The 27,612-nt window shown below is 40.8% G+C and overlaps 1 protein-coding gene across 1 annotated transcript in view; it reads left to right on the forward strand.

Moving 5' to 3' along the window:
- The first annotated feature begins 953 nt into the window (after positions 1–953).
- cfap20dc (CFAP20 domain containing) overlaps positions 954–27,612 on the forward strand; it is a 102,076-nt gene continuing 75,417 nt past the window's right edge. The window contains exons 1-2 of the mRNA XM_077603695.1: positions 954–974; positions 27,425–27,502. The gene's annotated coding sequence lies outside the window, so the exon portion shown is untranslated. The remainder of the gene's footprint in view (positions 975–27,424; positions 27,503–27,612) is intronic.

Consider the following 27,612-nt stretch of genomic DNA (forward strand, 5'->3'; position numbering starts at 1 on the left):
TCACAAGGGTCGTGGGGGGTGCTGGAGCCTATCCTAGCTCACTTCAGCCCAGAGGCGGGGGACACCCAGCAAAGCATTATGGGACAGACAACCATTCATGCTCACACTCATTACTAGGGGCAATTTAGAGTATCCAACCAGCCTACCATGCATGTCTTTGGAATGTGGGAGGAACCTGGATTACCTGGAGGTAACCCACGCAGGCCCGGGGAGAACATGCAAACTCCACACAGGTGGACCGACCTGGATTCGAACCCAGGAGCCCAGAGCTGTGAGACCCGACACGCTAAACACTCACCCGCCATGCTGCTCCTAGATGATAACTACTTGCTAGAAAAAAAACAAATAGTGAATACATGTGTAAAACCCTGGTAGAAGCTTCAGGCTGCATTGTTTGATTTGAACATACTATAGCATGGCCCATGGGTAAATCCTATTGCAGCAAGTGTTCACTTAAAGATAGAATATCTAATGTGCAAGAACACTCTAGAGCTTTGGAGCTTTTCCGTGTGAAGACTTTTAATTAGGTCACATCTTTAGTTCATCTCATAGTCCAGGTTTCTTGTCACATTTCTTAATTTCTCTTTTTTCCCTTCTTATTTCACAGGTTGAGCTCTTAGTCACTCTCGTCCTGCTGGCTCAGTCACGTTGCATTTCTTTGACTTTACCTTTCCACAGCCCCTGATTGTGAGCCAATTAATCCCTATGCCTGCAGGTCATCATGTTCCAGAACCCTCTTCGTGGTTGTGTACACATTTTCTCTTTTATCCACTTTTCTGCTCACTCTTGCAACAGCCAGTCAATCAAATATTGCCTCACCCAAGTGTAGACAGTTTATATTAAGACCATTCTTGCTTTGGGCTCCCATTCTTTCAGGCTTTCTGGTTATTTTCCAGTGGTTACACTCTATTCCTAGAGGAAGCACATTTCTGAGAAACGTCTACCAGTCTCAATGCCTGACGAGTCACTTTGAGGTATACGTGAAAACGCTGTCATGGCTGAAGGCACTGGCAAATTGTCAGCCATGTGCTCTTTAACCTTAAGAGCTGCAGGAAAGAGTCTCCCCCTCTTTCAAATTAAAGGACAGTGCATATAACACTTTAATTGTGGTGCTGACTTATTCAGGTCCCAATTTCATTACAGTCAGAATCAAGTCAGCAACATGTGGAGTTGCCAACATAACAGTAGAATTGATAGATGCATGCAGTAGACGTGGCAGAAATCAAGTACCAGGACTTTTTTTGTAACTTGAATTTTTAGAAGTAGAGCAGTACTGTAAATTCTCTAATTCGTTCCACGGTCCTCACACAACTAACAACTACAAGAGGAAGCTATCATTAGACAACAGAGGCAGACAGCACACAATCTAATAGATAAAAAATTTAAATTTCAAAACAACATTAGATTGAACTTTTAATCTTTTTCATTAGCGTTTTATGATTTCTTACTATCTAATTTTTCACCCATTTTATTTACCGCCACTGCTTCTTACCTGTTTGGATTAAAGTTTCCCTTCGGCGGTGCTTGTTGACAGACATTTTGAGAAAAATGGATCTAAAGACAATTGCCTTTGATGACTTTTAATAACGTTTCCAAAATGCACAAGACAAATGTCATCAAAGTGGGCGATTGCACGACTCGAGAACACTTTTTCAGGATGTTTTTTTTCCATGAAGTCGGAAAGTTTGTTTCTCCCCCGTTTTTTTTTTCTTATTTGTGCTGTTGCAATGGTGGCTGCTTCCTCCTCAGCCACCTTCTCGTTGAATTCCTCGTGTATTGCTGAGTGTTGCATTTACTCATGCTCCATTGAGAGTTCGTTTTGGTGCACATCGACTCGTCAAGGTCCTCATTACTGAACACACGCCCCATCGCCTGCCCCGCGACACAATTTTGCCCACCGCAGGCTGCAGTACAGGTCGAGGCACTCGGCCACAGCTTCCTCCAAGAAAAACTTCAAGACAACAAACGACGAACGGCGGTGAAAAAAAAAGAGAATCTTGAAACATGAAGAGTTGTCGACTGCGAGTCCGTCTAAGCCGTAGACTCTAAGGCACTCGGCCACAACTTCCAAGCATACGTTTAAGCAGACAACGGGTCAAAGAAAATTGGAGGGCTGTTGTGAGACAGCCAATGAGAGTCCAGTAGAAGGTAGCGATGTTCTAATGAGAATCAATATTTTCAAAATAAAATAATGGATATTCAGGTCATGTCCATCTGTGTGGAGTTTGCAGGTTCTCCCCGGGCCTACGTGCTTTTCTTCCGGGTACTCCGGTTTCCTCCCACATTCCAAAAACATGCATGTTAGGACTCTCTAAATTACCCCTATGTATGGGTGTGAGAGTGTATGGTTGTCCGTCTCCTTGTGCCCTGCGATCAGCTGGCCACCGATTCAGGGTGTTCCCCGCCTCTGGCCCGGAGTCAGCTGGGATAGGCTTCAGCACCCCCCGCGACCCTAATGGATAAAGTAGTTCAGAAATGAGATGAGAAATAACGGATAAGGAATGCATTTACTTTTGGGGGATTTCGTAAATTAGATCTTTTTCGTTTCTCGAGGCACTCATTTGCATATAAAAAGCTATTGTAACCTGAAAATTTCGCACCTAGAGGGATTTGTAAGTAGAGGAATGAGTGTATATGCATTGTTCCATGTTGAGGTGGAAGGAAATGTGTTTTGCAGCATGGCAAACATGACTCATAGATATAAGGCTGAATGATGAACTGTCTCAAATTTTTCTCCACAGGTGTAGAGAAACAATCAATCATTCAGTAGGAGAAAGTGTCTCAAAACTTTTGAACCCCTCCTTCCTTTTCACCTAATTCCACTTATTTATCGCAAATACCAAAGATATATTTTAATATCTCATCTTGGAGAGATTTGTCGATTTGGACAATACGTGTGAATGTATGTGTGAATTTTTTTTAGACAAACAACAGCTGCCTGCCAGTACTAGCTCAGGCAAACTACACAGAGCAGCGAGGAGCATTCGATTTAAGCTCGAGCAGAGGGCAGTTTTCTTGGATTAAAGGACGCAAAATGAACCAACGTAGCACAGGACCGACAGACCCATAGTTTTAGTCAATAGGCCCAAACACTGGATTAAATCTTGTTGTCACGCAATCTACAAATAGTACCTTAGCAATTGACTGGTAAATTGCATGTTGGTCATCAATGCTTTAGACCCGGGGTACCCACACAGTCCTCAAGCGATCCCGTTTTTTGTTCCAACTGACCCAGCACAAACAGATTAACGAATGATGTTCCTGTTAAATCAAGTGGCACCTGAATGCAATCAAATTTTTACACAATAAATCACATTGGGGAAAAGGTGTTATTTTATTTGGTTGGAATGAAATCCTGCACTCACTGCGGCCCTTTGTGGAATAGTTTGGAAACCTTTGCTTCAGACAATGGATGGCCAATGGAAGTTGAAAATAAAAATGGGTCTCGTCATTACGTTATGTCTAGATTTTGCATTCTTAAACACTTTTGTGGAAATTGCTTTTTGTCATTATTATGGTAGGTTCATTTATGTGTCAACCAGAGAGAAATCTCAGGTAAGGCCGTGACTACCCAATGCAAGTAAAAGTCACTGAATTGACACATGAATGACTTTGTGGTCACGTGATTTCTTAAAGATTCCCCCGCCTCCATATCGTGACCGGACGATTCGCCGAAAGACGTTTGGCCGACAGACGTTTGGCCGACGGACGTTTGGCCGAAACGCTCGCCCCGCCCCCGGATCGTGTGTGTACATGTTTTTCAACCTCGGCCCGCTGGCCATATACGGCCCATTACAGATAACATTCATTTAGGAATAACAAGGGCATGTACTGCCCCCGCTGGACATATTTCTAAATACAAGTATGTACTACAATGTGCTGCCAATGTTTTATATTTTTTATTTTATCCTTGCGTTTAAAGTAGTAGCCATTTGGAGATCACGCAGAACAGTAAGTGACAGAAGAAATAGAGAAAATAAAGTAGTAGTAACAGTAAGTACTACTGTAATGAAATTGTAAATCCAGAAATCCTACTCCAGAAAACTTACACCAGCATAGAAAACGTTGAGATTAATCTTTGAATTAAGGTTCTCAGCAAATCATTTTGAATATATATTTCCTAAAATAATGGGAAATTATTTAAAATTAAACTAGAAGTAAATGTGTGTTCCATGGCATTTTCAGGTATTGTTCTCTAGAATTTCACATAAGTCTTCTAGTGTTGTTTTTTCTCAGTGTCAGACATCAATCCCCAGCTTTGATAAATTACATTGTGTGTCCAAATGGCTACTACTTTAAACGCAAGGATAAAATAAAAAATATAAAAAAATTGGCAGCACATTGTAGCGTAGTACGTACTTGTATTTAGAAATATGTCCAGCGGGGGGCAGTACATGCCCTTGTTATTCCTAAAAAGAATGTTATCTGTAACGGGCCTTATATGGCCCGCGGGCCGAGGTTGAAAAACTTGTACACACACGATCCGGGGGCGGGGCGAGCGTTTCGGCGAAACGTCCGCTCCGCGAACTGTCCGTCGGCCAAACGTCCGTCGGCGAAACGTCTTTCGGCGAATCGTCCGAGTACCCCTCCATATAACCTCCCCAAATTGTTAAAAATAGTCTGCTGCAATCATTTGCACTACATGCTCGCACATTTTCCTAATGACAAAAACCAACAGATGCTCGTTGTTAGAAGCAACAGCACCAAGTGGATGTAAATGTGGGACTGGGTGATGAACGTAAACAAAAAAGCACAGTGGGGATTACAGCCTGGTAGTGTTTGAGGAGACATCAAGGCAGGTTGAGAGTTGTCACAGTGTTAATTCAATGGACTGTGAGGACACAAAGTGGTATTTCTGTGAAAAAATATCAGGGAAAATTTGGTGAACACACTGGGTTGATATACTGCTGGGGATTCCAGGGGTAAAAGATAAGAGTTATGTCATGTGCGCATGCACACGCAAAGACGTACTCTCGTACTCTACAGTATAAAAAAGGAAACGTGTCACAGGTGCTTCTGGAGCACTAGAGACACCCTTGTAAATCAAATAAATGAGGTGAGAAAAATAATTCTATCACTTGCAAAATATTTTTAAGACTATATCTCTTTCTAGTTTCTGCCTCCTCAATACTTGCCACGCTCATTATTAGATACTTTTAGGTGTGTAGTAGATAGTCATGTACAAAAGCATCTGTTGTAAGGTTCAAACCGAGTTCAACAAGGTGAACCTTTCAAAGTCACTAGAAGTCAAATTTGGAGTTTAACCAAACTGGGAATTTTTACCTCAAATGTCCAAACATGGTGGACTGGAACAAAAAAATGGCCCTGGCATTTCTGGTCACTCGCAGGTTTCCTTCATGATTGGATTGGATAACTTTATTCATCCCGTATTCGGGAAATGTCATTGTGACAGTAGCAAGAAAAGGCATAGTTATAAGTTAGACAGTACAGTCAAAGGCCACAGAACAACAAAGCAAAAGCATGTGCAGTCGACCTTGTCTAGTGACACTACGAACACCCAGCTAAGCACACGAGTTGTTATATACTCTCCTCTCTGTGAACCATGACCCTGTGTTCCCTTTATAAACCTTATAGGCTGGGGCCTAGATGGGGCCACAGTTCTGCACCTGTCAAGGAGGGAGGGACTTTGGATTGGATTGGATTGGATAACTTTATTCATCCCGTATTCGGGAAATTTCGTTGTCACAGTAGCAAGAGGGTGAGGATGCAGGAATAGGAAAGGCATTTTAGACATAAATAGATAGGTAATAAGTAGGTCAAGAAATAAGTACATGAATAAATATATAAATAAATAAGCGTGTTGCTTAGCACATATATACATACACATAAATGTACATGCATGCATACGGTAGGTACTTTGAAAAATAATTTAAAATTAGTTAATTTAGATCAAACAAATGAATGCATATCCACTCTTAAAATTATGAGGACATTTGAATAGTCAGGAAGAAAAAGTTATTCACGCACAAAAAATGCAGATGCATTCATTACCGGAGCCAGAGAGAGAGAATGGGGGGTTAATACTGTACCCTTTTGAACACTGATTGGACCATCCAGGTGAGCCCCCTGATGGTTATGGCACCGCAAGTGTTCTCTGAAAGAGCCACCTACACGAGTATTAACAACAAAGTCCCTACTTTCCAGTTCCACCATACCACAGAGTTACGAACAACCCTATGAAAAGAAGAGAATATTTGAGGCTCGTCATTTGACACACTTTCACTCCAGTTCTAATTTAGATTTTTCTGTGGTGTTCTAACAAGTCATTGTTTAAAATCACTTTTGTGACAAGGTTGGATATTATTTTGTCCCGAGAAGTCCCAAGTATCAAGTGATCAGGTAGAGGGGGATGTCGCCAGCGACCCATTCATATTGGTTAACTCTTACAGCTGGCTACTTTGATTGACCATTAGTTAGTCAAGCCAAGTGGCACAACGCTTCATCAGCAAAAACATTCATTCATTTTCTGAACCACTTCATCCTAACAAGGGACGCAGGGGGTGCTGCAGCCTATCCCAGCTATCTTTCGCTAAATTGGTGTCCAGTCGTTTGCAGGGGACGAAAAGACGGACAACCATTCACGCTCACACTCATACCCAGGGGCAATTTAGAGTGTCCATCAAGCCTACCATGCATGTCTTTGGAATTTGGGAGGAAACTGGAATACCCAGAGGAAACCCACGCAGGCAAACAGAACAGGCAAACTCCACACAGGTGGATCAGATCGGTGAGGCTGACGCGCTAACCCCCCACCGCCGGGCCGTCCTCATCAAAAATATACACAATTTAAAGAATAATCGTTTCACAAAGGTGTTGTTTCTAGACCAGCCAAAACATTGCCTTCTCTCTTTGTAATGCAAAACCTTGCTTTTGTTATCGAGAGAATTAATTCGTGGAGTGCATTATTTTCAGTCTCACTTTTGTTCACAGGCAATGGCAAAAATTTTGCCTTCCTGTCATGTCTCATCCTTTGGAATTGTCAATGTATTGAATATTAATCCCCCACATACTTAAAATTCATACTTTACAACATACACAGTCCTGCAATTTCACAATACAGAGCTACCGTCTTTACATAGAGTTGCAAAGGTCAAAAGCCTACATTGGCTTTTTCTTATTGGATCTTCCTGCTGACATCAGACAGTCTGATTCACTTACCTCATTTAAGATTGAACTTTAATTTGCTTATTGTTTTTTTAGGCTTGGTGCATCTCTACACTCCCAATGGAGTAGTATCCTCATTGAATTTAGTAATCTCCAGTAATTATACATTTAGGTCTTTAATAGGAAATTGGTGCCAGATAATAAACATTAGGAAAACCTTAATTCTATTGACTGGCCCCTGCCTTTGAATTCCCTTTGCTGCCCTTTAAACAACAGCTTAAATATTTCCTTTATTACAATTGTCAAACAATCACTGTCCTGGACTCAGGCACACATTTTAAGGCAGGGGTCTCGAACTCAATTTACCTGGGGGCCGCTAGAGGCCGAGTCTGGGTGAGACTGGGCCGCATCAGGATTTCCACAAGAAAAGCACTGATAAAACATTCAGTTCTATGCTGAGAGCAGCGGAGGAGTGTGCGCGCCGAGCGGAGTGATCGGCCTCACGGCTTCTCCTCCGCCCAGCTGATTGGAGGAATGAATGAGTGAGTGAGCGAGGCACTGGACAGCCCGACCGATGTCCCGCCCTCCATAGCCGTATACCTCACCGTGATTGGTTCATTCAGCTCCGAACCAAAGTTCCCTCTAATTTTTTGTTGGTCTGAGCAGAAAGACAACCTCCCTGAGCGCACTGAGTACCAGTGTGAGCGACATCATCGGTACTCGGATGATTCGCCTAAAGACGTTTCGCCGACGGACGTTTGACACACGGGCAGGTCGCCGAATGGACGTTCCGCCGAACGTTCATTCGGCCGAACGGAGGTTTCGCCGAAACGGGATTCGAACGCTCGCCCCGCCGGATCGTGTGTGTACAAGTTTTTCAACCTCGGCCCGCGGGCCATATACGGCCCGTTAGGATTTTTAATCCGGCCCGCCGCCGGTGTTGTCCAAATTATAGTAAAAATCAATGTTCGTCTACCATCAATGGCAGCCCGGGAATAAGCACTCTTGGGCGGGCATGGCAGTCCGGGAATAAGCACTCTTGGGCAGGCAGATGTAGCAGAACCGAGCCGTAAAATGACAGCAATCGGGTCAAATCCGTCCTAAAACAGCATTTAATGATTAAATACAAATACTGGATGATATCGCGATGGAGGCAAAAAAACGTCTATAGACGTCCATTCGCCAAACGGCTCAAAATGCTCTCAAATTCGGTCAAATCCAGCTGAAAACAGCGTTTAATGATTAAATACAAATACTAGTATTTGTATTTAATCATTAAACTAACAAATACTAGTACGACCTGTCCGTCTGTCAAACGTCCGTCGGCGAAACGTCTTTAGGCGAATCATCCGGTCACGACATCATCATTGCTCGCTATGGGCACACCAGTATCACACCTGCCACAAGCAGGTGCATGTCAATGTTCCCTCTAATTTTTCATGTAAAACATGCTGTAAAACACGAAAAACATGAGTGGACAGAGCTACTGCCACTGGCTGCCACTTAAACGGCGCCATCATGGGGAAAGGGGTAAAAAAATAAAAAAAAATAAAAAAATAAAAATAAAAAAAAATAAAAAAATTAAAACAAAAAATATTCGATTTTTTTTTACTGCGCGCCATATGATTGCTACTGCGCAGAGAAGACGAGAGTAGTGCGCAATTGCGCACGCGCGCAGCTTAGAGGGAACATTGCTCCGAACACAAGTGTCATTCATATCAATTTTGCGGGCCGCACGAACATTAATCTTTCATATTAAGACGGGGGCCGCAAATTATCGTCCCGAGGGCCGCAGTTGGCCCGCGGGCCGCAAGTTTGAGACCCCTGTTTTAAGGGATCAGTATCAGATCAAATTAAACAAATCATAATCCAATCCTTACAGTACACTACGGAATTTTATCCCTCTCAGCCACTTAATGTTCTAGTAGTGTAGTACAAAAAGGCATACTCCTTTCATTGGCAGAAAGAGGTAACCTATAGTGCCTTATCTTCATTTTGTTTTTGTGAGATTTAATACACTTCATTAAATTCGTATTGGGTTCGATCCCAGGTCGGGACCTTCCTGTGTGGAGTTTGCATATTCTGCCCAGGCTCGCATGGGTTTTCTTCTCTGGCTTGTTCCCACATACCCAAAAGATGCATTATAGGGTAGTTGAACAGTCTAAACTGCCCCTAGGTATGAGTGTGAGCATGAATGGATGTCTGTCTCCTTGTGCCCTGCGATATATTCATATTTTTAGGATTATAAGTCGAGAAACACCGCCTTATGTTGTAGGGGTTCACTCGCCTGATATCGGTACGGGCAGGCATGGGCTCGATTTCTGTTGGTGGTGGTATGATTGTGAGTGCGAATGTTTGTCATTCTTTCAGTGTGCACTATGGCTGACTGGCGACCAGTCTAGGGTGTTGTCTGCCTTTTGCCATAAGTCAGCTGAGATCCGGCAACCCTGAGGAGGATGCGCGGTATGGAAGATGATCAAGTCTATAATACAAATTATTACAATTTTATTGATTCCCAGTTTAACACCTTTTGAGAGATTTATGTATGATCTGCAAATATAGCTTTGCTTTTATTAAATGATGTCTCAACAATTGTCTTGTGTGAATTAGACTCGTAAGAATCGTGAACTGGGGATTGGTCTCAGTCAACTTGTTCTTATAAGTATTAATACTACTAATTTCTATGCAACTTTTTTTTTTAAAAAGATAGGAATTACATACCAAGAAAATTAAACTCTCCCTTCTGTGAAACATTGAGGATGCTATTGTGTTTGTCATATTCTACGGAAGCTTAATGCATTCACCCTAAAAAAGAAAAAGAAGCCCTGGGCGTTTTTGAAATTAATTTATCTTTTGGGTTGTTTTTTGAATTGATTTTTTTTCTTCTCTGTTTTTCAAATTAATTTATTTTCTGTTTTTTTTAAATAATGTTTCTTCTTTGTTTTCCGTTTTATTTATTTATTTTTCCCCAGCCTGGTCTCCCAGGAAAAAAAAATATTTCAACAAGCAGTTATCCAGATTGGACTGCATTGCCCAAATTCTCGACAAGAGGACCCGTGCCTCTGTACACACTTGCTTCCATTCAGCGCAATCAAGTTTTATTGAGATATGGGGCTAAGGCAGTGCGAGAGAGCCCAGTCATTAAGTCACATTAATGATGAGTACACATTTCTCAAGTCTAGAATTTCGAGAAGGCAGCTCGCGCGAGACTTCCAAGTATCTCGATAAAAAAAATTTCCACTGGCGGCCAGGCTCAGGGAAAAAAATAATTCAAAAAAATGAGTAGGCGGCAGTTATCGAGATACTTGGAAGTCTCGTGAGATTTTAGACCTCTCTGCTCACGTACTCGTACCCGAGTCCAGGTTCTCAGTTGGACGCCATAGGGCAAGGGTGGGCAAACCGGTTCGCCAGGGCCGCTGTGGGTGCAGGTTTTGGTTCCAACCAAAAAAACAAGAAGCACCTGACTGCAATCCACTGATTGCACTTGTAGGACACCAGATTGGTGGAAAGGTATCGTCTCTGTGGGTTGGAATGAAAACCCGCACCCACTGCAGCCCTTTGTGGAATAGTTAGCCCAACCTTGCCGTAGGGGCTCAGTATTTTATTTGTTATTTCAAAAGTCCCCTAGTCGTCTGTTGAGTCACAACGTAACCTGCTTGGGTGCATTTAAACTGCATTATCTTGTATGCATGGACAAAGCTAAATCTGTTCAACTATTCTTGGGCAAACATTGCAACATCTAGTAGATATGAATGGGCTTTTCTCCTGAAGATATGCATATGCGCGAGTTGCTTGCGTAAGGTCAACAAATTATTATAACAATCCCATTATTGTGATTTAATGACTGGGATATCTCCCACTGTATTTGCCCCATATCTATATAAAACGTGGATGCGCTGAATAGACTGAATGGAAGCAAAAATCGCGTGAGACTTCCAAGTATCTCGATAGCTGCCGCTTTCTTGTTTTTTGAATTTTTTTCCCTGAGCCTAGCCGCCAGCGGGAAAAAAAACTAGCAAGCGGCAGGTATCGAGATACTTGGAAGTCTCGCATGAACTATGTTCCGCAAATTCTAGACTAGAGGAAACTTGTACACGTACTTGTCATTAATGTGACTTAATGACTGGGCTATCTCGCACTGCCTTAGCGCCATATCTAAATAAAACTTTCTTGCGCTTAATGGAAGCGTGTACGCGAGCACGGGTCCCCGTCTTGAAATTGGGAGAACACAATCTGCGGGAGACTTGCAAGTATCTCAATAACTGATACTTGCTTGTTTTTTTATTTATTTTTTTCTTGGGCTGCCGGGCTGAGAAAAAAATAAAATGAAATACAAAGAAGAAAAAAAATAATTCGAAAAACAACCCCAAAAATCAGAGTTTTCAAAATGATTAAAAATAAATAAATTAATTAATTAATTAATTAATTTGAAAAACGGCCGGGGCTTCTTTTATTTTTAAAGGGGAATGCAATAAGCTTCCGTGATATTGTGCCTTCAGTTCATCTATTGTCATTTCAGTGTCGGATTGAGCCGAATCAGTGGGACTGTTCAACACAACTTTGGTAGATTAGGTGCGCCTAGTAATTAACGACACCTCTCACTATGAGCTGTCGTCGGACTTTTGCTATGCTTTGCTGTTCTGTGCGCCTAACATTTTTGTCAGTTTCTTGCTAACCTACGGTTGTTTGTCTCAGAGTACCTTTTGCGATTTATAATCAGCCCGGTCCTCGAGAGCCCCTATCCGGTCTATTTTCCATATCTCCCTCCACCAACACACCTGAATCAAATAATCTGGACAGATTGCTGATGAGTTGATCATTTGATTCAAGTGTGGTAGAGGAGGAATATATGGATAACATACTGGATAGGGGCTCTCGAGGACCAGACATGGCCACCCCTGATTTATATAGAGGTTTTTAGAAATCTCAATGTTATTTTTTTTTTCATTTTATTTCTGTGAACATTGAAGATTTCGCTTTCATTAATAGAGAGGCACCAATTCTTTTGACCCCAAGTATACACAGAATTAGACTCAACTCTCAATTGATTCATTATAAATATAATAGGTATCACAGCTGATAACTTTTCCCAAACTGATGATTAACATACAAACAAAAGTGATAACACCTGAGCCATTTAGTGTAGTCTCCTTTTCAAGACTGATGCAAGGTACGGAAATATGTCTCAATTAATTAAAAGGGCAATATCAAACGGTCTATTTGATGTCCATCTTTAAACATGTTCAAACAATCTAGAAACCCTCAGATCTTCTTGTGCTTAGAAGCAAGGGTAGCTTTTTAAAGAAACCAACTTTTTTACACTCACTACACTGCATTAGGTGCAGTCTGTTAAGATCACTGTAAATCTATAATTCTGAGGGATGTTTCTAGTACATTGGGAATCTTATTTAACTTGCGAATGATATGATATTTGATGGAAATATCTCTCTCAGATTAATACTGATAACATTATTAATATTTAAGAATGGTAAACATTTTTATTATACAATAACTACTAATTGAAACCTAATTAAGAATAATAACAAATGAAGATTTTTTTGTGGCAGCCTGGAGGACGAGTGGTTAGCGCGTCGACCTCACAGTCCTGGGTTCGATCCTCCCACTGTGTGGAGTTTGCACGATCTCCCCAGGTTTGCATGTGTTATTCTCTGGGTTCACCAGTTTCCTCACACATCCCCCAAAAACGCAGGGTAGTCTGGTTGAACACTCTAAATTGCCCCTAGGTATGAGTGTGAGCACGCATGGTTGTCCGTCTCTTTGTGGCTTGCGATTGGCTCACCACCAATTCAGGTTGTACCAATTCAGCCTGGTGCCCGTATTTACAGCATCGTCCTCAAAGATATGGGGTCATGGGTTAGATCCCATGTCGGCCTCACTGTGAGGAGTTTTCATGTTCTCCTGGGCTTGCATGAGTTTTCGCTGGGTACTCCGTTTTTCTCCCGCATCCCCAAAAAATGCAGGGTAACCTGGTTGAACATCCTAAATTGTCCATAGGTATGAGTGTGAATGGTTGTCCGTCTCTATGTGCCCTGCGATTGCCTGGCCACCAACTCAGGGTGTCCCCTGCCTCGTCCCTGTAGGTAGGCTTCTGCACCCCTGCCCCCCTTGAGAGGATAATCAGTTCAGAAAATGAATGAATGAATTAAAAAAAGATCTTTGTTTTGGCTTTTGTGAAAATGTGAAACTAGATATGTCCCAAATTCAATTCAAAATAATATATGGGCTTTCTGCTTGCTGCCCTATTTTTAACACATACGAAGTTCTTAGCTGCATTGCCCATTGGCATAAATGTCAGTGTGAAAAAATGTCTAAATTTGTTCTTTGACAACCAATCAGTCTGTGTCTTAGCCCTCATCCAAAGTTTCCTGAGATGGGCTTAAACTCACCCCCGATCATGCCCATCTGTGGGATAAGCAAAAGCACATGGATGGTGATTTATTGAATGTTGAATTTCCTCCAGAGGAATTTCAATTCACCACTTTTGGAATTTTGCTGAATAAATGTAAATTACACAATCCAATCTATCGTATAACTTTACTCATCTTTAAAATGGTGATTATATTTAGCTAGTTGCACTTTCGAATAGATAAATAAATAAAATAAAAGAGGGTTTTATTTGGTTGCATATAATTTAAAGAAATTGAGGCAGAATAAATAGGGCTTGAAGGGAAGGAGATCTTCAACCGATTTCTTATTTAGTTGCACGGACATTTGGATGCTCCCCTACAGATGGTGGTGGCCTGGATGTTGACCCTCTCCTTGATTAGATGTGTCAGGTGTGAGCGCTGCCGCAAGGCTTCTGTGTTGGTTTAAGATTGGTGACAGCTGCCTGATCCACTTTTTTCATGGCTGTGAGCTCAACATTTGCATTATTGTACACGAGCGTCACGATGCTTAAAGCAAACATGTTTTCGCTTTCAAATTTTTCACATTCCCTAAGCTTTAACCGGGGCTTTGTCTATCAAAATATTACTGTATGTAAAGCCCTTGAGTATAAACAGCTGGTGAGTTTGAATTGTTTTCTCTCTCACTGTAATTTCTTCGCTATAAATTGTTAACACACAAGTATATTTGGCGGGCAAAAATGCATTTGGAAATAAACTAACAAAGCCTCCGTTGGGAATATGGGAAGCTGCTGAACTCCTAATAGATAGTCTTTTTTTTTAAATGTAATTAGAAGTTTGACTTCAAAATGTACAAATATTTTAGTGTGCATTAGAATTTCTACAAATACTGCAAACAACTAAGTTTGCATTCACGGCTGCTGATTTTTTTTCAGACTGTTTATTTATTTTAAAGTTAGTACCTCCTCCCGTGGTTTGGTTTAATTTCAGACAGTAAAAAGAAAAAGAAATCAAGCGAGTTGAATTCACGAGTAGCTATTTTAAAACAAATTTCCAGTCTTTGAAAATGAAATACAAATTAGTAGTTTCAAAACTTGGAGGAAGTGGCCCTTTAAACAAAACCCTAAATAGCTAATGAGAAAGATGAAATATTATTATGTTTTTGAAAAATTGACATTAACATTAAAAAGAACATTAAAGTCTCACTTTTAAGGTTTTTGACGGACCAATTAAATGATAGATCCTGTCAGAGTATTAAAAAATAAATGATCACGACTTCCAAAAATCTCAAAGACACTATTTTAATTGCACCTTTTTTAAAGGTAATGTTGCCATCAGCTCCCGTTAAAAATAATGACATCACAACAGTAGAGTAGAAGCCAGTGTAAGGCATATGGCTCAATATTAAAAGAGCTCTTCTTGAATTTGTCATTCATTCAGTTTCTCTACCGCTTATCCTCACAAGAGTCGTGGGGGGGTGCTGGAGCCTATCCCAGCAGACTTCGGGCATCAATTGTGGGACACCCTGAGTTGAGGACCAGCCAACCGCATTGGTTTTGTCAGGCAATACAACATTGAAAGTGGAACAGAAAAAGCAAGTAAGTCCTGAAGAATGATTTTGTTTTGTTTGTTTGGCTTATTTTTCGAAGAATATGACGATGAATTGTGGCTCAGCGAAGCTCAGCATACATGACAAGTATGCCTTAAAAGAAAAGGACAAGACCTAGTATAAATGTTGGAACTCAAAGAATCTATATCATAGTGACAAATGATACAATCAAAACAGGCAAAGAGAAGCTAAAATGAACAAAAAATAGGCACACAGTTTTTACATTTTTGGGCTGTGTGCAATATATCTTTTTCAGTCCGACACTCAGACGAAGCCTGCTTCATTCCTTGGTCCATTCAAGCATGTATAGGCCATTGAAGGCCGATGCGTGATGATTAGCTGGGACAATCAGAGATACATGAATTTAATTGGATTAATTTACTTTTTGAAAATGTCTGACAACAGTTGTGTTCTACTTCTGGAGAATATTGGGTATTTACATGTGCAAAAAAATGGAATTGTTTATTTACACTTGATTAAACAATTTTCTTTCCATGGGATTTGATACATCAAAGTCTCGCCTTGTGCTTTAACAAAATGTTAAGTAAAAAGGCAAGCTAACTTGAAAGTCCAAAGATGCACTCGAAGAACCAATAGACTCATTGGATTACGCACTGCCAGAAATTGTGCCATCATCTTCAAAGCTAATTAGGTTATTTGTCAGTCAAGGTTGGATTACTCAAACACTTGAACCAAACCTACTAGCGCTATTATGGAACCTCTTGTAATTGGTAGCTAATAGTGTGCTCTGTGGTTGCTATACTGTTCTTGTATAAAAGAGCGTATTATTAAGATGGTTAAAAAATAGATTAAAAAACCCTCTTCAGGGGAATTTACTCCATATTTAGATAGAAAGTGTATATTGCTTTCTGACCAAATCATCTATTTCCACAGATCCCAGTGGCATAGCTTTAACACTTTCAATGTCAAAATGTTGTGTATACATGATTGGTTACGCCTCCAAATAATGTCAATCTGAGGCAGTCTGATATCCCCTTTCCTGGTAGAAATTATTTGCAGCAAGGCCAGTCTCCACATTTGCGAGATGTTAAAGGGGTGTATACGCTTCGAGTGGATCCATCTTTATAAAGAGACTTGCTATGGAAGTTAAATGAGATTATTTCCAATGTCTGAAAGCACAGACTGCACAAAAAGCGAGAATTGAATGTTACTAGAATGTGAAAGAAAATAACTTCTCTCTGTATTCCTTAAGAGAGCTGAATGTAGGACAGAATGTTTTCTTACATTAATAGATGTTTTCAACATACAGAATTTTTTTTTCAAAGTCTGATCTTGACCTAAGTTTTAATTGACTAAACTTTACTTTTACCGCCCAGTAAAAATCATTTATTATACCTTATCTGATCTTTAGACAGTGATAAATGTGATTTTGCTGCCCCAGGCTGTAATTAACTTGAAACTTTGATGTTGAAGATGATTTCTGAAATAATTCTACTTTCACATCCAGGCCAATCTCATAAAACCATGCAGCTCACGTCTGACATCACAAGCAGCGCAGATGTTGTTGAATGTGTTCAATACCTTAGTCAACTCTGAATTAACTCTCCCAAGGACTGAAGGCCTTATTTATTGTATCACGAGTATTGTTCGCATTTATTAAACGGCATATATTCTTCAGACGATAGAAAGTCTGATTAGTGTATATTCGCATATGTGGTCACTGTTCCCAGGTGGATATTCTCTATGGCAACTGTCGCTGGCTGATTTAATTTCACAAGGCTCTTTCAAAAGGATTCTGGGAAAAGAAGGCACCCAGGCATCTCCTGCTCTCTTAATTATGGTCCCAATACAACATCCCTTCATGTCCGCAAACAATCCATCTGCCATTCGAAAGCCTGTTTTGTCAAGAGTTGTTAGCCGCTTGGCCCAGGGGACGAGGAGTGCAGGCTATTATTAATCTTGTTTGTCCTGTGTTTTGGTGTCGCTCCGAAAATGCAGGATTGAAAGCCCAATGGACTTTTGCTTTGCACACACATAATCAATGACATAAGTAAATTCAGATTATCATTGAGCCTTGTGAAAGATGGTTGCCTCTGGGCTGTTCTAGTGTCACCGTCTCAATGATTAGAAATGTTTAAAGGAGCTGTTTATCCCCAGATAACTGTCACCATTGGATTAATTAATTTTCAGGTCATTTGCATCCGGCCGGCTCAGTGGATGAGTGTTTAGCACGTCGGCCTGACAGTAGGGGACCTGGATTCAAATCCAGGTCAGTCCACCTGTGTGGAGTTTGCATGTTCTCCCCGGACCTGCGTGGGTTTTTTCCAGGTACTCCGGTTTCCTCCCACATTCCAAAGACATCCATGGTCGGCTGATTGACACTCTAAATTGCCCCTAGGTATGTGTGTGAGCGTTATTGATTATTTGTCTCCTAGTGATTGGCTGGCCACCATTTTGGAAATCTGAATCACTTCCTTTGTCCTTATTTTACCAAAGATTCCACAAGACTTCCATGTGAAAAATCGCTACGTCAATCGATTCCTGCAATCAATCGACTTCTGAAGGTGTCAGTGTGACTTCTAAAACTGTCTTCAGTTATTTAGGCCCACATTTGTAAACTGCTCCAGTTGTCTTAGGTCTGAAGGGTGTCTTCTCCAGTAGTCTACTTTCAGCTCCTTCCACAAATTTTCAATGTCATTTATATCAGGGTTCATAGAAAGCCACGTTGTCCAATTTTCCAATGCTTTTCTCGGGTGTTTTAGGTCACGATCATTTTGGAAGACTCATGCCCCGTGACTGAGAACAAGCTTTATGACACTATGTGGTACATTTCTCTGCAGAATACTTTGATAGTCCTGAGATTTTTAATTGTACTTTGCACAGATTAAAAGATCCCTGTGTCAGATGGAGCGAAGCAGGCCAAAAATGGCTAAGCCTACTTCATGTTTCACAGTAGGCAAAGTGTTGTTTCCTTTGATTGCTTCATTTGAGTTAATACAAATTATGAATAAAGCTAGCCCCCAAAAATATAGCTCCAAGGATCACTGGGACACCCAAACCCCACCATCACGATAAGGTGATGACTCATCGGGGGAAGAGCAGACATGGAAAATGTTAATATTGTAGTAACAATAAAACAAACTTGATATCTAGCTCGCTCCCTGCCCTGGCGTCTGCTCGCTCAATGTTTACGGAATATACCCCTATAAGTTGCCTTTCACCCCTTGTTCCTATACACCCTCAGTCAGTTTCTAAGAAATTCTAAATAATCAAAATGTTGAAGTTGTGTTTTTCTACTGTTCGTGTATGCACCGTAGGAGTGGGCAGAGGGAGGGAAAAGAAATGTGTGATAGAGTTGGACATGTTGTTGTCCCCATTAGCTAAGGCTGACAGAAGACTACAAAATCCAAATGCAGTGATAGCTCTGCTTACGAATGCTTCTACGTATGAAATTCTAAGGTTACGATAACTTATGATATGCAAATTGCTGGCCCAAAACAAGATCCAAGGTACAAAATCAAACATACCCCAAAACTTAAATACATTTGCTGTATCTGTTATTTTATTTTGAAATCGTCTCAGTAGTGTTGCATTCAGCTTGGCATTCTCCCTACACTCTGCTGGCCTCCAATTGGCTGTCTGCCAACAACTCCCATCTTTTGTCATTTTTTTTTCCTCAAGTGTGGTTAAAGCAAGTTTGTTCTTTATTTACAGAATCAAATTAAATGAAGAAGCATCCCCGGTTATCCACCGAAATGTGTGAAAAGAAAAGATCTTTAAAAAAAATAAGAAGGTGGCATGCGGCCTTAACCTAAATAACGTCGTTAAGATATTGAAGCAGAAAAAAAACATTAAAAGCAACGACTCCTTTCAAATACAGGTCATCACTGAAGGACGAGATTTAGACTCTGTCACTCCTTTGGATCGAGCAGAAACTGCAGGAGGTGTAGTGATGGAGTCGATTATTTTTTAAAAAGGAACACCGAAAGGGAATGTAAACCCAAACAGGTAAGAAGCAATGGTGATGAATAAAACAGGAGAAAAATTAAATGCAAGAAAAAAATCTTAAAATTTAATAAGTTAATAATCCCAATGGTACAGTGGTCGTTGCTCCTGACTTTGGTGAAAGCGCCCTACGACTGACTACCGAGCAGTCTAGGGTGTAGTCTGCCTTTCGCCCGAAAACAGTTGGGTTAGGCTCCAGCAACCCTTTCGAGAATAGGTGGTATGGAAGATGAATGAATGAATTAATATACAGTTGTACCTCTACTTATGAAATAATTTGTTCCAGAACTTTTTTGTAACTTGAAAATTTCCCAAGTAGAGGTGTACTCATCTGATCTCATCTAATTTTTTGAACCGCTTTATCCTCATTAGGGTCGCGGGGATGCTGGAGCCTATCCCAGCTGATACCCTGAATCAGTGGCCTGGCGATCGAAGGGCATGAGGACACGGACAACCATTCACACTCACATCCATACCTACGCGCAATTTAGCGTGTCCAATCAGCCTACCATGCATGTCTTTGAAATGTGGTAGGAAACCGGAGTACACGGAGAAAACCCACACAGGCCCGGCGAGAACATGCAAACTCCACTCAGGTGGACCGACCTGGATTTGAACCCAGAACCCCAGAGCTGTGAGACCGACGTGCAAACTGCTCAATCCACGTGCCTACTTCACATATAACAGTATTTAAAAATAGACTAAGAATAACACCATGTTAGTGAGAGAAGGGGGTGCATCTGCTTGTATTAAAGGAAATTGTTGTACTCGAACCAGTATTAATAACACAGCATTTGTTGGGAATGTCACTAGACCGATAAATGTTTTGCAAACCGTATCTGTTAAACTGCCTATCTCATTCTTTGACAGTAAAGAATGTGTGGAAGACAATTCTCAGAAGATTAAAACATCTTCCGCTTTATGTAATGAAGTTTAAATATTTAATATACTGTATTGTTTTATCAAATTTCCAGATGTAACCATATAAACCTGATTAGATGAGGACTAGAAGCATCTTATTCATAATCTAATATATTTTTTCTCTTTTTAATCTAAACTCTGTCAGAGCTGACTCATTGCTAATAACAATACATATTTCAGGTGTTAAATGTCTCCGAGCAAAAAATGAAAGGGTTACTGTCAAGTCTTATCTCATTGTGTGGAAGAAATTACTTTTTTTTATCATGGTGAGTGGAAACTGATGAAGTCTATGCAGTGCAGAAGGTCTTCAAAGCTGAGCAAAAGATTACCTTCCTCGATTATGCAGTCATTTCAGAGAGAGGTAAAGGTTAATGATGAAAGGAGGGCCGCCGTCTGTGGTCTAAGGTCTCATACTGGCAGAAAGGGGATCGCTCGCTAATGTTTTACAGGAATAACTCGACACCCAAAACCTCTCTGCTTTCTGGACCTTGGTTCTTTAGGCCCTTTCACCCAATTAAAAAGAAGCTAATGGACCAGAAGCGCCGCTCTGCTAGGCAGGCCATAATTTAAGTCGTTTCATTATGTTCCTGATCCTGTTTTCCTTCTACCACTCACCTATTGCTCTCACGGACTGCCTTCTTCTGTTACAAACCATCGAATCTAATTTTAGTTGACTTTCTCCATGATGTCCATCTTAATCAACTTGCAAGCTTTTTCACTACATTCTTTTTCTTATACTGTTCTATAGAGTATTTTTGAATTCATTTGTTTACTGCACAAATAGAAAACGCACCATCTTGTCTTTATAATTATTTGCTTTTCCAATACTTTTAAGCATTTTAGTGAATGGTATTATAATGTTTAACCAACTTGCAAAATGAATACTTTAACAAATAAAAAAGAATAAACTTCAAAATGATCAACCTTAACTTCATTTATTTTACTCTCCCAGCCAACTCTGTGGAGTAGATGCCAGCTCATCACAGACCGCACCGTGGTTTGGTACAAAGCTGAAATCACACACCCATTTTCACGTAACAGACATTATGAGAAATGTTGTTTGGTATGCAGTAAAGGTGTTTCAACAAAGTTTTTTCCGCGATATCTCGCTCTATTACATTGTGCGATTCTCGTATCGTTTCAATACATGAAAAACAAGTAAAGTGGTACCTCGACATACGATCGTAATCCATTCCGAGACTGAGATCATATGACGAGCTTTTCGTAACTCGAGCGGACGTTTCCCATTGAAATGAATTGAAAACAAATTAATTCGTTCCAACCCTCTGAAAAAACACCAAAACCAGGATATTGGATTGGAAAAAAATGTTTTATTTCTTCTAATTCGCCATATATTGACAAATTAATAAATATCGAGTGGTTTAATAGTAATGAAATGTGTTTAATAGAAGTAAAATTAGACACATTTCGCGGAGGGGAGACACAGCGGCATACACGAAGGCGGAGGGGGGGAGTTCAGGGGGCTTATCCACGGCACTCGTAAACGAACAAACTAATCTCAATTAACTTGGATAACTATATACAGACACTCAAAGTTTAATGTAACTTCACACAAAACTGAATTCTAATTTCGTTTTAATCTTTTTTACCTTAGTTCTACGGGTTGACACCACCCGGACGCTCCGCTGAAGTCTTCAAAACGAATGCATCAAGAGTTGTTTGTTTTTGCCTCCCTTTCAAAATGTTTCGAAAATGACGCGTAATCCAAGCTTTAGAATTAGCGCGCCACATCACTTGTAGGTTTTCTTGATGTTGTGTCTCTTGAAGGCACGCGGGTTCTCTGCATTGTACACAAGTAGCGGCTTAATTTTACAGTCACCGCTGGCATTGGCACACAACGCTAGCGTTAAGTGGTCCTTCATAGGTTTGTGCCCCGGTAATGCCTTCTCCTCTGCCACGATGAATGTCCGCCTGGGCATCTTTTTCCAAAAAAGACCAGTTTCATCGCAGTTGAAAATTTGCTGGGGGATGTAACTTTCCTGGGTGATAATCAAGGCAAATGTCTTGATAAATTCCACCGCGGCTTTCGAATTGGAACTTGCCGCTTCCCCATGTCAGATTACCGAGTGTATTCCAGATCTTTTTTAAAATTCTTCGAACCAGCCATGACTCGCTTTAAAGGGTTCTGAAGTTGTTGAAGGCTCTCCTTTCGTTGTTATCAAATCCATGTAAATTCCGCTGGCTTTTTCACATATGGTTGGCTCGGTCACGCTATATCCTGCTAATTGTTTTTCTTTTATCCACAATAAAAGAAGGTTCTCCATCTCGTCGTGAATGTCACTGCGCCGGTGGGAAATTATAGTTAGTCCCTTGGAAGGCCTCTTCTCCTTAATTGCGTCCTTCTGCTTAAGGATGGTGGATATAGTTCCTCTCGTATTGCCGAGCTCGGTAAGACGTACCCCACTCTCATATTTTTCAATTATTTCGCGTTTCATGTTAATTGTCAACGGTCGCCTTTTCTTTGCAAAACTCTGCCGATCCATAGTATTGTTTACCTGGTATGTAAATGTAGACCAACGTGGGGGAAAAACGGGTGGGGAAATGCAAAGTCCGCCCAGTGCTCGTAAATATATTTTATACACGAAAGAGATGCAAAAAAGACAGTGCCATGGCCACCTGGCTTGCTCGCATCATGAAATGTTGATCGTATCTCGGGCGAATTATTTGATCGAAATTTCCGTCGTAACACGAGCATGTTGTATGACGAGCTGTTGTATCACGAGGTACCACTGTAGTATGCCGCATATCACCACAGGGATTGAAAGCAGCTATTTTTAAATGACAATTAGTATTTAGTTATGTATGTACATGATGAAACAGCACTATACAGCTCTCACCAAGGGATCTGTTCCGTGAGTTGGCCACGACACTGTCGCTGTTTGAGTCACAGGTGCATTTCAGCTGCCAAGGTGTGGTAATCAATCAGACTGGATGAAAAATAAGGCCCCAATGTGCTGATTCGCCATGGGCGCAGCTTTCTTTACCCCAGGGAGCTTCACTAATTAGCCAATTAAAAAACTCTAGTCACATTAGCAAAAAATCCAGAACATTTATACACCAGCATCCCTCTCTATTGAAACGTTAATTCATTCGCTCATTTTTGAAACCGCTTATCCTCACTCTGATTGAGAAAGGAGGTGGAGCCTATCCCAATTGACTTCGGGCAGCAGGTGGGTGACACCCTGATTTGGTGGCCAGCCAATTGCAGGGCACACGGAGACGGACGACCATTCATGCTCACACTCATACTTAGGGGCAATTTAGAATGTTCAACCTGCCTAACATACATGTTTGGGGATGTGGAAATAAATGCAGTCCCAGGGAGAACTTGCAAACTCCACATAATAAGGACATAGTCGGGATTGAACCTTCAAATCCAGAACTGTGAGGCCAAAGCGCCAATCACGCTTCCACTAGGTCAAAAACAAAATCAGGTTCAACCTGATATAAAATGGCTTAATTCATTATTTGAAAGCAAGAGCCATTGGCCGTTGGCATTTTGCTGGCTGGGATACGTCATTGCTTTCACCAACTATGATTGGCTAGTAGGCGGGCCAAAGCAGCCAGAGATCGCAAACTCCACCCAACCACAATGGCCGACAGTGCCAAAAACAAATGGATTCTGTTTGCTCACAAAGCTATTTTCCAGACGGACTTTTAAAAAAAAAATGGACATCATTAAGAAAGGGCGGTCAACTCCGAAGCTAGCAAGCCTGTTACAGCCGGGAAAATGGTGTGTGCGTGCCACTTTCAGTGTGCTAACTTAGCTGCACCATCAAACATATTGTTGTGTTTATTTAGAGCCATTTTCAAAACGGACTATGCCGGAAATATGACAGGGCAGGCTCGACTTTCATCATTAGCTTTGATGGCGATAGGAAAGAAGGAAGAAAGAAAGGAGGATGGATATTGTGTACAGTTAAAAATGATTTTTGGTGAGTAAAATATGGCTATATTTCTAAATAAAATTTCAATTGTGGGCCCGGTTCTGATATCTGAAAAGCTCCAGTGTTTGTATTTAAGCTCCAGTGTTTGTATTTAATCACTAAATGCTACTAGGATGTGGATTTTATCCCAGTTTAATTTTTGTCATTTCGCCATTGACGTCCATCGCTGTCTTTTCCCAAGGAAATTACCCCCCTGGCCTGGTTGTAATGTCTCAAAAGCTCCAGTATTTGTATTCAGTCAATAAATGCTGCTAGGAAGTGGATTTGACCTAATTTTAGTGCATTTTTTGTCATTTCACGTATGGACGTATCAATGTTCATCGCTGTCTTTTTACCGGGGAAATGATACTCCGGGCCCGGTTCTGATGTCTAAAATGCTCCAGTATTTGTATTTAATCAATAAATGCTGTTTTCGGCTGGATTTTACCCCATTTTCGGGCAATGTTTGCCCGTACGCCATTGACGTTCATCGCTGTCTTTTCCCGGGAAAATCGCCCCCCTGGCCTGGTTTTAATGTCTGAAAAGCTCCAGTATTTGTATTTAATCATGAAATGCTGCTAGGAAGTGGATTTTACCCCATTTTTGTGCATTGATTTATTGATTATTTTTTATGTGTCGCAGCTCTAGCTGCAGTAGAGGTTTTATAGCCATAAAATAGTTTTTGAGGGTTGGATTGATACGTTGAAGGCGCTACGAGAAAATGCACCGACCGCCACTGATTAGTTGACAAGGTTTTCCTACCGCACATTACTAGTACTTCTTGTGCACTCACTCTGCACTGTCATAGTCCAATCTTCTCTGTCTTCTGATTCATTTCTGCTTTACAAGTATGGGACTATTCTCTATAAATCACAGGTCAGAATGCAATTTGCCTCGATTATAAAAAATAAAAAAAATAAAAAAACATATTGTCTTTACTTATTTTTAATTAGAGCTGGATTACAAATATCTGGTGGTCCGGTGGAAGAGTGCTCAATGCGTCGACTTTACAGTACAGAAAAATGTGTGTGCAATTTGGTGACGAGGAATGCCTTTCTCAGCATGATGGAGCACCTTGCCATAGAGAAAAGGTCATAACAGAATGGCTTAGGGAACAAAACATTAAGATTTTGGGCCCTTGGCCAGGAAACTCTCCAGATCTTAATCCCATTGGGAATTTGTGGTCAATCCTCAAGAGGCGGGCGGGCAATCAGAAACCAACACATTCTGACAAACTTCAAGCATTGATTATGCAAGAATGGACGGCCATCAGTCCGGAATTGGTTCAGAAGTTGATCGACAGCATGCCAGGGAGAATTGCAGAGGTCTTGAAAAAGAAGGGTCAACACTGCAAATATTGACCTATTGCATGTAATTCTCAATTCTAATTGGATGTCATCATACCATAGACACATCTGGCAAACACCTAAAAACCCTGAATGAACAGACTTTGTCAAAATGTAATATTTGTGTCGTTCTCAAAACTTTTGGCCATGACTGTAGATAGTAGGTGGTACAGTCCATAGAGAATATTTTTTGTGTAAATAGCACAAAGTGTGCCTTTGAATCAGTACAAATGTCTAAATCTAACCTTAATGACTTTAGACAATTGTCTGTGGCACAGACTTCCTTTAGGGGACATCAGTGGCTACCACCAGCCCACCCCCTCTGACCATTGGACCATCCAGCCTACCAGGCCCTGATCCTCAGTAAAGTATGTCGATGCTGGCCCTGTTGGGAGTAATCCGCCCGCTTCAGGTCCTATCGTGCAGATACAAAGAGGGCCGGTTGCAGCTTCTCTCTGTCAAGGCCAGTTTCTCCCACTTGTTTGATAGATGACCTACTGCTCGGAGCAACGGTGTCTTCTCCTGCTTATATTCACCCTATCCATGTGCTGGTCATTGTTGCCATATTGTTTTACATTCAGCAGCATTCTTCTATTTAAGACGTTTGTTCATGAACTCAATGCATGGAGTATGTTCACACAAGACGGTATGTGATCCATGGTTGGCATGTAAACTATGAATGACATTTTAGCAAATGTGATCATGTTCAAACCCGAAATGATAAGCGGAGAAGACAACTCAAGAAACTAAACATTTTTAATGACATTTTGTGATTAAAATTACTATCGAAAAACTTTGAAAATCACTTACTCACATTTTACCAGATTTTTATTTTTATGTTCCATTCTTCATACCAGTCAACCTCGGCCAATTGCTCCCCTAAAATAAAGGAAATTGCAATCAGTAATAAGTGATAATAAACCGTACAAATGCAACGCGCCACTTATTTACTCACAAAGGGTGCACTTAAAAGTTTTAAACTTTTCCAGAAGTGGACGTGGTGCCCAATCTGCCGGTGCGTCTTTTGTATGTACTAAATTCAAGATTCTATAGTGTTGCTGAATGACGCTGACAGCTTAACTGTCTGGGTGCATTAGTTGCTGACATGCTATATTTATATAGTGAAAAGTTGGACTTGTGAAAGGGGAATGTGTATGCGCATATCATGCTTGTTGACATTTTCGTCTGCTATCAGTGACCGAGACAATCTGGATTAGCGCCGAAACAGGTAAAACAAGATCGGTTTTACAAAAAACGTAGTTTAAAAATAAAATCCCTACAAAGGTTGTGACATGGCGTACACAATTTGAAATTATAAAAAACCTTATAAAATACAGGAAGAACATTTAAGTTGGCAGGTACGATTCTTGTGGTACATTAAATTTGGCCAGGAGCAAATCTACCATCATATACTGAAATATTTCAGCCATCAATAATAACCCAATAGTGGTACTTTCTGAATTTGCTGCCCTTGGCTCATCCAATTAACGCAAACCTAAATAGATTACTACCATTCCTAAGAGCTGAAGCATCATCATAGAATGGTGATTAAGTTTATGGAAACAAATAAACTTCATAACGTTTGTGTGCACAACAACTGTGTACTTCCTACAACTATATTCAACACTTTATGAAACTATGTCATAACATGTCCCCATATGGTTTGCTACAAACGTATGTAAGTATTAGAGTTGTAATGTAAATCTCACACCAGCATACGTAATGTATGAAAACACATGGACAAATAAAAGTAGAATTTACTGGGAGTAGAAGAGCATCTTAAAATGAGCCATTAGAGTCATTGCTCTCCACTTAGATGTGAACCAATGTTTTTATCACCAAGTAGTTGTATAATAAAATGAAATAGGTCTAATACATTGCGATCGGCTGGCCACCGATTCAGGGTGTCCCCCGCCTCTGGCCCGTAGTCAGCTGGGATAGGCTCCAGCACCCCCCACGAACCTAATGAGGATAAAGCGGTTCAGAAAATGAGATGAAAGAAGTTTAATACAAGCTCTAATCGCCCAAACTCAACTACCTTGGTATTTCTTTGACGCACCTTTTTATAATGCGCCAAATGTTCTCGATAGATGAAAGATCTGGAGTGCAGGCTGACCATTTTCACACCCTCCTTTTCTTCTGCAGCCATGGTGTAATGCTGTCTGTGGTCTGACGCTATGGTCTTGAAAAATGTAAGGTCTTCTCTGAAAGAGACCACTTCTGGTGGGTAAGATACATATTATATGTTGTGCTACCTGAATAACTCTTTCTGCATTGACGGTGCCATTCCAGATGTAGGTAGCTGTCCATGCCACACACACTCATGCATTAAC

This window comes from Stigmatopora argus, chromosome 6, assembly GCF_051989625.1.
Source record: "Stigmatopora argus isolate UIUO_Sarg chromosome 6, RoL_Sarg_1.0, whole genome shotgun sequence".
NCBI classification, from domain to species: Eukaryota; Metazoa; Chordata; class Actinopteri; order Syngnathiformes; family Syngnathidae; genus Stigmatopora; species Stigmatopora argus.